We start from the raw sequence: 8,974 nt of genomic DNA, 5'->3' as shown, positions 1-8,974 counted from the left end.
AGATCCAAACCCTAATTTTTAGTGTTTAGACCTTATTTAAGCATCATTAACTATTTCAGGCCCCTTCATTCACCAGCCTCCATCCCTTTTTTCGTCCCTAGCAAACCCTAATCTCCATTTGTGGTGTTTAGAGCCCATTTTGTCGTTTGATTTCCATTGTGTAAGGAAGGAAGACATTGTAAATCAAGGACGGAATTTTAACCTTCATAGATTTAAGTTTTACACCCCTTGAGCAACCTCCAAAAGGTATAAAGTTTTGAACTTGTTGATTATATCATTAGATCTTGCTAAATGTAGAGTTTTGTGCTTTTAGTCCTATAATCTTGGTCTATTTGGGATAAAAGCTACTCTAGACTAAATGAGTTGTCCTTTTGGACGTTTTAGAATGTCTAGAGTGATAAAAATGGGATCGTGGTCCTTCTTTTCCTTCCATGCAAAGGTTTTGATGTCTTAATGGATTATTGAGTTAGGGTTTTAGCCTTTGGACAATTTCTAACCATGGTGTTAATGTTACCTAACGGCCACGTTAAATGTAACAGAGACGCTACTGCCTTGGCTAAGACCCGGTCTTGGCCTCAGAGAGACAAAGCCAGACCGACATCTCATTTCTCGTCACAATGGAAGAACATCAAATATGATCTCCTCATTCAGACACAACGATTGAGAAAGCTAAAAATAGCCCGGGTGACGCCCAGAACTGACGTCACCTGGTGATTAGTTAGCGTGAATAGCTCTCCCAGTAAGAGGAGGCCACGTATCACGCTCATGAGAGAAGCTCCCCACGATCTGTTAGCAACAAGTATGAATGGATCTCTTCCATCTCACTGGAGAGATCCATCTTATCTTTCACTAAGTTTACCCTAATTCTCTCTCTCAGAAAACCAACTTGATTGTCGAAGTGACGTCCCGGGAGAACACCCAGTCGTCCTCTGATGGTTCTTCCATGATTTTGTTCTCAGGGAAACTCCCAAAGCAGTTGCATCATGAAGCATCCAAACCATCTGAGAACATGTAGCAACATTTGGCGCCATCCAGACGTATCCTCAGGGTGGTACATGAAATTAACAACACTAGTTCTTCGTAAAACAGGGATCTATGTCCGTCAAAACCTCCGCTTGCAATACCAGATGTGTTTTGAATACCGGTGGTGATAACTAATGAACACCACGATGAATATAGAACCCAGACTCCAATATAGGCGCTCATAGGGTAGATCTCACCGGTTACGGGGCCAGTACTCCAGAGTAGTTTCCGACAACTGTCATTGAATGGTTCATTGTCTCAGATGGCGATATCGCATCCTGATCTGCTACAGAAAGCTCCGCATGACGGCATGGAAGTACTTACTACCTCTCATGCTCATAAGAGAAACACGACTCATCAAGCAGGGGACGAAATAGAGGCACTCTCGAGAAATCTACTCAAAATCTATTTTTTGAACAACGATCCCAGACCATTGAACTGGGATTCGAGAGGCCTGCCCCTCACATCTGGATTTATTGGTTACACAAAAATCCATCGAACATATATCGACAACAGTAGTTGCTCTGATATACTCTACGAGCATTGTTTTAGACAACTACCAGACGCGTGGCTAGAGGGGTTATAGCCCCAACCGGGTGGCCGTTGATAGGATTCACTGGACACAATTTGTGGCCATTGGGCATAATCCGACTGCCCTAAATGATGGTCAGTTACAACGAGCGGGATCGAATCACAAGAACAATCAAATTCCCTATGATCCGATATCCGACAGAACACAATGTACTGCTCGGACGATTGGCAATCTCCTCACTGCACCTCGTACCATCAACGATCCATGGCATAATTGAATTTATCATAGGCTGATGGACAAGGTATTCGCCGACCAAATTGACAGGACTATCGAAGTCTACTTTGACAATATGGTAATCAAGATCTGCGATGAGGAAACATTACTCCGGGATGTGGAAGAAACCTTCAGAATGCTAGTTAAAGCACAAATGAAGTTAAACCCAGCTAGGGGCACCTTTAGAGTCGAGGAAGGGCAATTCCTTGGGTATTAGGTATCCAAAGAAGGGATTCTCCCCAATTCCACTAAAATACAAGATTTCCTCGAATCGAAAACTGCCCACAACCTCAAATGGCTATAGGATATCAACGGTAGGTTGAAAGCATTGGGAAGGCTCATTGCCAAATTTGCAGAGAAAACACTTCTCCTGTACCAGACACTCAAAGGATGTTTAAAAAACAAAAAAAAACAGTTTAAATGGGAAGATGAAGTAGATGCGACATTGCAAAAACTAAGAGACGCCCTACAACAACTCCTGACTCTTGCCTGCCCACTCCTAGGGGAGACATTACAAATCTACTTAGCAGTGTCTGAAGAGGCCATCTCCTCTATACTAAGAGTCGAGAGAGAGGGAAAGTAGATCCCCCATTCATTTTTTTAGCAGGGCCCTGCAAGGGCCAGTAGTCAATTACCCGGCCTCGAAAAAGCTGGTCTTCGCCTTGGTTTATGCAGTCAGGTGACTACGGAGATATTCCCAGACCTACAAGTTGGATGTTCTGACTAGTTACCCAATAAAGCAACTGCTACTAAGGCCAAAAAGAATCCAGGCACCTGGCCGAATGGGCCATAGAGTTGAGTGAGCACGACATCCAATACCACCCCAGGACCAACTTCAAAGCCTTGGCTCTTGCAGATTTTCTGGTCGAAATCTCAGATACCATCAAGGGGGTACCAACGAAAATCTCCACTGACTAACTCGAGCCTAAGGCCGATAAGGAACTCTAGAGGTTGTAAACTGATGGCGCATCAAGTAAGGAAGGCACAGGCGCAGTCCTGATCTTTCAGATCCCCAAAGGCGAAAAGATCACTTATGCGTAGCGATTTGACTTTCAATTATTCAACAATGAGGCAGAGTAAGAAGCACTCCTAGCAAGATTGAGGCTCGCCAAGGAAGTTGGCACAAAGCAACTATCAGCCCTCAACAATTCACTGCATATCACAAACCAGGTAAATATAACTGATATGAACAAATTATACCTATCAACTTTAAAATTTATAACCTAACAAACTTATACTAACTATGCACCTATAGGCAGTGTACCTAGTCAGATTATAGTATAGCTTGGGTAAGTCGAGTGTCGATCACAGGGAACGGTATTTAATTAATAAAATAATTACTAAAAGCTAAACTAAGAAAAAAACTAAAATGGGGGGGGGGGGGTTTATCTGATTTTACAAGTTTAGAAAAACTTAAATTAAAATAACAAACTAATTACTAAAGTAAGCAACTAGAAAGCGAGTTTAAAACCAAGAATAAAAGATACTCTCGTTTAGCTTCGAATCGCTCCTTTTTCCTATGGTTGATTTCAAGTCAATGGATTAATTCCATTAGTTACCAAATAAAAGTTACTAGTCATCATGGTCAGTCTAACTAGCATAAGTCAATTTAATAACTTTAACCCAAATGATCATGCAAGTTAAGGATACTAAACTGATTTGAAAGGTAATTTGGACTCTGAATGATAGAATCTACAGACTACTATTCTGTGGTCAAGTCTAGTAATCAAGCAAATATTCTGATCAAATACTGCTCTCTAACACATTTAAGCAACTAACTTATCACCTACACTAGGATATGGTCAATCTCTAGCTCTAGCAATTTAATGGTCATAAACAACTAGGTAAATCAATTTTCATGCAATTAACTGCAGTTTAACTACACAAAACTTGAGACTAGGCAATGAAGATAGAAACTTTAACTAGCTAGGTTTGGATTTATCAAACAATATTTAAAGCAAAACCAACTTCATCAATCCATCAAACAAGAAATCAACACATAGTATTTAGGAGTTCATCTAATCTAAACGAAAGCTAGGGTTTTTAGCCCATAATCACAGCTAGGAAACACATAAACATAATGGAAACTAGACTAATCATGATTAAACTAGGCAAACCAAATGCGTACATGCGAATCCTTTCTCCAATCTCTTTATGATTTGATCTCTAGTTGAATTCTGCCATCAAAGGGGTATTGGAAGGGTATTTTTTTCGTTAATAGTCGCAGCCTTCAGTCCTCTCTCTCCTGGAATCTACCTAATGTCCGATATATATATATATATATATATATATATATATATATATATATATATATATATATATATATATATATATAGTTATATAGTTACCAAAAATCTCGACACCACGACGTGGTAAAGTCACTACGCCGTGATCCTCAAGTTTATCCCGTATTCTCCAAGTCGGCGTCAAGAATCGTGAAGATTCCATTCACCACGTTGTGGTGGTTGAAAATATGACTTTTCTCAAAACACTAAAGTCATCCGAAATTGTGTCTAGTTTTCATATCATTTTGAATCTTGTCAATCGGAGTTACGAGTCATGAGACATGGTCAAAATACTAACAAAGGGTCAAGTTGTCCAACAACATCTTTCTTGTGTCTTTTGCTTGCCTAAGCTTGCATTTTCCTGCTTCCAGCTTCCATGTTGCTTCCGAGCATGTTTTTTATGCTACATAACAGATATTAAACATAATAAGTATCTTTTTCTCTATAATAAGCATAATTATGGCTAAAAGTATTAAGATATCATGTAAAATATATGTGTAGATATGCACATATCAAAATACCCCACACTTGTCTTTTGCTTGCCCTCAAGCAAAACTAATTAATTTTAATTCAAACCTTCATCACCACCATCATATAGAACAATCCATTTTGAACTCAACCATTATACCAAGACCTCAACGCACATATTTGTGTCTAAAATCCTAACAACTTCCCCAATCCTAAATACTCACAATCCTTATGAACCTTCACCCCTTAGTTTATACGACACTCATTTCTGCAACCCTCCAAATCAATCCCCATAACTCTTTCTTAACCTCAAGGTATTTTTGGTTAAGCAACCCAAGCATACATAATCTAGAAATTACAACTTTAGATACCAAATTTGAGCTCTTGGAATTCTTCACTTCTTTGATATTTGATCTTTGATTTCTTTGAATTCACCACCTTTTTGTTTGATTTTTTTTTTGGTATCTTCAACTTTTCAAATTTTTTCATAATTTTTTTTATCTTTTGATCTTCATGCTTTGATAGCTCCAAAATTCTTACAACTTTTTGGTAATTTCTCTCCTTTTTTTTAATATATATCTCACTTTTTTTTTTCTTTTTCACTCAAATCCTACATGCTTAAGCAATGGTGCTTAACTTCAATCTTTATTGGTTAAAGGTATTAGTCTATGTGCAATAACTACATAAGCTTTACAGGATAGATTTAAGGTTTAGGCTGCAAAACATATTATGCCATAAAAACTACCAGACTACCTTTTCATAACTCATGACCTTTCACAAATATACTATAACATGTATTGGCTCGGTTAAACATTTGAACTCTCATCGGATCATCCCATATTACACTAGCAACTAAAGTTCAAACTATTACTAGATTAAATTTTTAGATTATTATTTCAAACCTATTAAACAATTTTAAATTTACTTTTTCGATCCCCTACCCTACACTTATTACATACAATGCCCTCATTGTATGTTATGCAAAACATATAATATAAAAAGAGGGGAAAAAGGAACAGACTCCCATGGGATACAAGATGCATCTTGAATCGTCTATAGGATCTCTAGCTTGCTCCAAAGTGTGGAAACGGAATTGGAAAGTAGAATGGCAGCCTCCTGATGTGATGAAAAACTCCCCCACGACATAGGAAAGCGTCAACCATGTGGTGGCAGTCGGGACATTACTTCAGCATAGCGTAAAATAAAATTCGATGGTGTGGGAACAGCTCATCCATACCATGGAATTCAATATAGAATTGGAATGCCACTCATGAATACTTAGACTAGTGAAAGTACGGGATCAGACTCGAAAAGCACCACCTCGTGGTGGCTCAAACAAATTATTTTTCTTGTATTCTGACTGCGACAACACGACGTGGCGGGGATTACCACGACGTGTTGGTCTTGAAATTTCAATAATCGGTGCTAGAATAAGCTGATTTCTGGAATATATGTGGCACCAACGAATGTACAAAGCTGTTACGCATGACTCCTCATTTATTGACGCATAAAAAAACTCGAAAAATTGCTCAAATCTCGCTTCTCTCGTAGTTTTCTTATCTTTCTCTATATAGAACCTTCTTTTGTCAATAATAACCTCACTCGAACTCTAAATATAATACTTGGAAAGCTTCTTGTGAATGCAAATGTGCCAGATCAAATGAAATTAAATAACCATCATGAAAAAAAATGTGTTGAACCACTGCCACGACGTGTTGATGATGTCCACGTCATGTTGTCTTCTTTTCAGTAACTATGCTTCAAAATGATTTTTTCTTCATTATGTGGGAACCCCACACTTATTCAAAAGCTTGTTCTTCAATTATGATCTTCAAAAGTCGAACGACTTCTTCAAATTAAGCTCCTTCACTGCTTCACTTTCGTTTAACGCTACAAAATAAGATCAAGAACTAGAGAAACACATCATCATTCGGTTAAACTAAAAAAACTAAAAATTTTACAATAAAAAATTAAAAACTAAAACAAATCAAAAGGAAAAGAAACTGCAAACTCATAAAAATCGGGTTGCCTCCCGAGAAGTGCTTCTTTTTGAAGAGTCGTCAGCCGAACTCCTTCCCACTCTACGTTGCATCGGGTGGAAGTGTAACCTCCCGTTCTCCATCATCTTCAACCTTACTCGTTTGTAAGCAACCCTTCTATTGAATTCCTTTCTTGAACTTTCTTGCATTGTTGGGTTGACATCTTCTTTATGTTTCTGCTTGGGTTCTTTCCTCATTCCCGTGTCTTTAGCTTTTGTCTTGTCACTTTCCGGGTTTTTCTTGTCAAAATAAGACTCATCACTCTCTTCTTCTTTTTCTTCAATCACCTCTGTTACTAGATTTGGTGGTCTTGCAAAATCAAACACCTCAAACATCATTGTCGTTGACGCTGGAGGTTTTGAATAATTCACTTCTTTTTCCAATTGCTCTTTTGATAAAGGCTCCTCCCACTCTTCTTCCTCCATGAGTTTAAATTCATCATGATTAAGGAACTTCGTGTTTTTTTGTTTCACCAAATTAGCATTAGCACGAGATGGGAAAGGAAGAGGTGGTAGATACGGCTCAACAACTGAGAAATCATAATTTTCTTTTATCGCCCACAATGTGGCACTATTGTCTCCACATCGTGGCGACTGAGAAGCTTCACGATACTCTTTTTCTTATTCTTTCCTTTTTACTTCTAGTGACTGATTAGACTACTCTTCAAGGTCCTTCATATGCTCCAATTCATTTTCTTCTTCTATATCAACGACCATGACTTGATCCATAAGGATTGGCTCGACTTTTCTTGAAAGTAAATCCGATAGCTTTTCTTGTAAAAGTTTTGTTAATTGCCCAAATTGTGTGTGGATGCTCAAAATAGATGCTTGTTGAACTCTAAGTGTTGAATTAGTTGCATCATGTCCTTTTTCGATAGCTTCCATGAATCTGAATAGCATCGACTCGAGAGTATCTATCTTCTCAGATTGGACTCGTTCTAGGCGGTAGAGATTATGCTCTAGTTGTTGATATTTTGTCATGTATTGAGATCTCTTGTACTCCAACTCACAATCCTTAGTAGAATGGGGTCCTCCACAAACTCCGCATCTATCTTGAATTGGTCCACCCAAGTTTGTGATCTTTTCTTCCATTGCATCGAGCTTTGCAATTACTGCACTGATAGTATCTTGACATCCATCTTTACTTGACTTTCCTCTAGTGAAATCATCCATTGAGTTGTGATACTCTCTTGAATGCTTAGCGAATTCTTCAATCAAAGCTTTATTTGTTGTCAGATTCTTCTTTGTCATGGGCCCTTGCGAGTCTAGAAGTTGACGAGTGCACACATTGACTCCATCATAAAATATCGATATTTCTTGTTGCACTTAAAGTCATGTTGAGGGCAATGTCATAACAATCTCTTGTAACGTTCCCAAGCTTCGTATAATGACTCCCCTTCTAATTGTTGAAAATTTTGTATGTTTCTTTTAAGCTTTGCCACTTTCGAAGGAGGGGTAAACTGGTTTATGAACTCAGTCTTGAAATCACCCCATCTCGTGATTACTCCAAAGGGAAGAGATTTTAACCATTCTTTTGCTTCACCCTTCAACGTGACCGGTAAAAGTTGAAGCATCACCGCATCTTCACTCACGTTTGGTGCATTAAAATAATGTGAAATCTCCACCACCCCTTCTATATGCTCAAAAGCGTCCTCGTGCTCCTTCCCATAAATAGGTAGTTCCCTTAACATATTAATAATGTGCCTTGGAAGTTCAAACTTTGCCGTGGTTGGGATTTTTGGTTGATCAAGACCCCATCTTTTTTCGTTCCTCATATATCTCTTGTACTCTTCCATTGACATGGTCGTGATGTCCCCCATATTTCCTACAAAAAAAACTAAAAAAACACGTAAAAAGGAACAAAAACTAAAACTAAAAACTGCCTGGAACGTGATCACAACGTGGCCAAGGTTCCGACGACGTGGTTGATGTCCAAACGAATAAAATAAAATAAAATAAATGTTGAAAAATAACTTTTTGCTGTTTTTAACCCACAAAAAGGATCGAATAACTAAAATTAATTAAATTAAAAATCAAATAAGGCGTTTCCCGGCAACGGCACCAAAAACTTGATGTGCGCAAATTATACCCATCAACTTTTAAATTTATAACCTAACAAACTTATACTAACTATGCACCTATAGGCGGTTTACCTAGTCAGATTATAGTATGGCTAGGGTAAGTCGGGTGTCGATCACAGGGAACGGTATTTAATTAATAAAATAATCACTAAAAGCTAAACTAAGAAAAACAACTAAAATGGGGGGTTTGTATCTGATTTTACAAGTTTAGAAAAACTTAAATTAAAATAACAAACTAATTACTAAAGTAAACAACTAGAAAGACAGTTTAAAA

The 8,974-nt window shown here is 38.0% G+C and overlaps 1 non-coding gene across 1 annotated transcript; it reads left to right on the top strand.

Annotated features, from left to right (window-relative positions):
- Positions 1-7,948: 7,948 nt before the first annotated feature.
- LOC111881385 (small nucleolar RNA R71) lies at positions 7,949-8,055 on the top strand. The gene has a single exon (XR_002846816.1). It is a non-coding gene; the product is annotated as a small nucleolar RNA R71 (small nucleolar RNA).
- Positions 8,056-8,974: the final 919 nt, after the last annotated feature.

This window comes from Lactuca sativa, chromosome 7, assembly GCF_002870075.4.
Source record: "Lactuca sativa cultivar Salinas chromosome 7, Lsat_Salinas_v11, whole genome shotgun sequence".
NCBI classification, from domain to species: domain Eukaryota; kingdom Viridiplantae; phylum Streptophyta; class Magnoliopsida; order Asterales; family Asteraceae; genus Lactuca; species Lactuca sativa.
The sequence above is the reverse complement of the archived record's forward strand: the minus strand, read 5'-3'. Positions and strand labels throughout refer to the sequence as shown.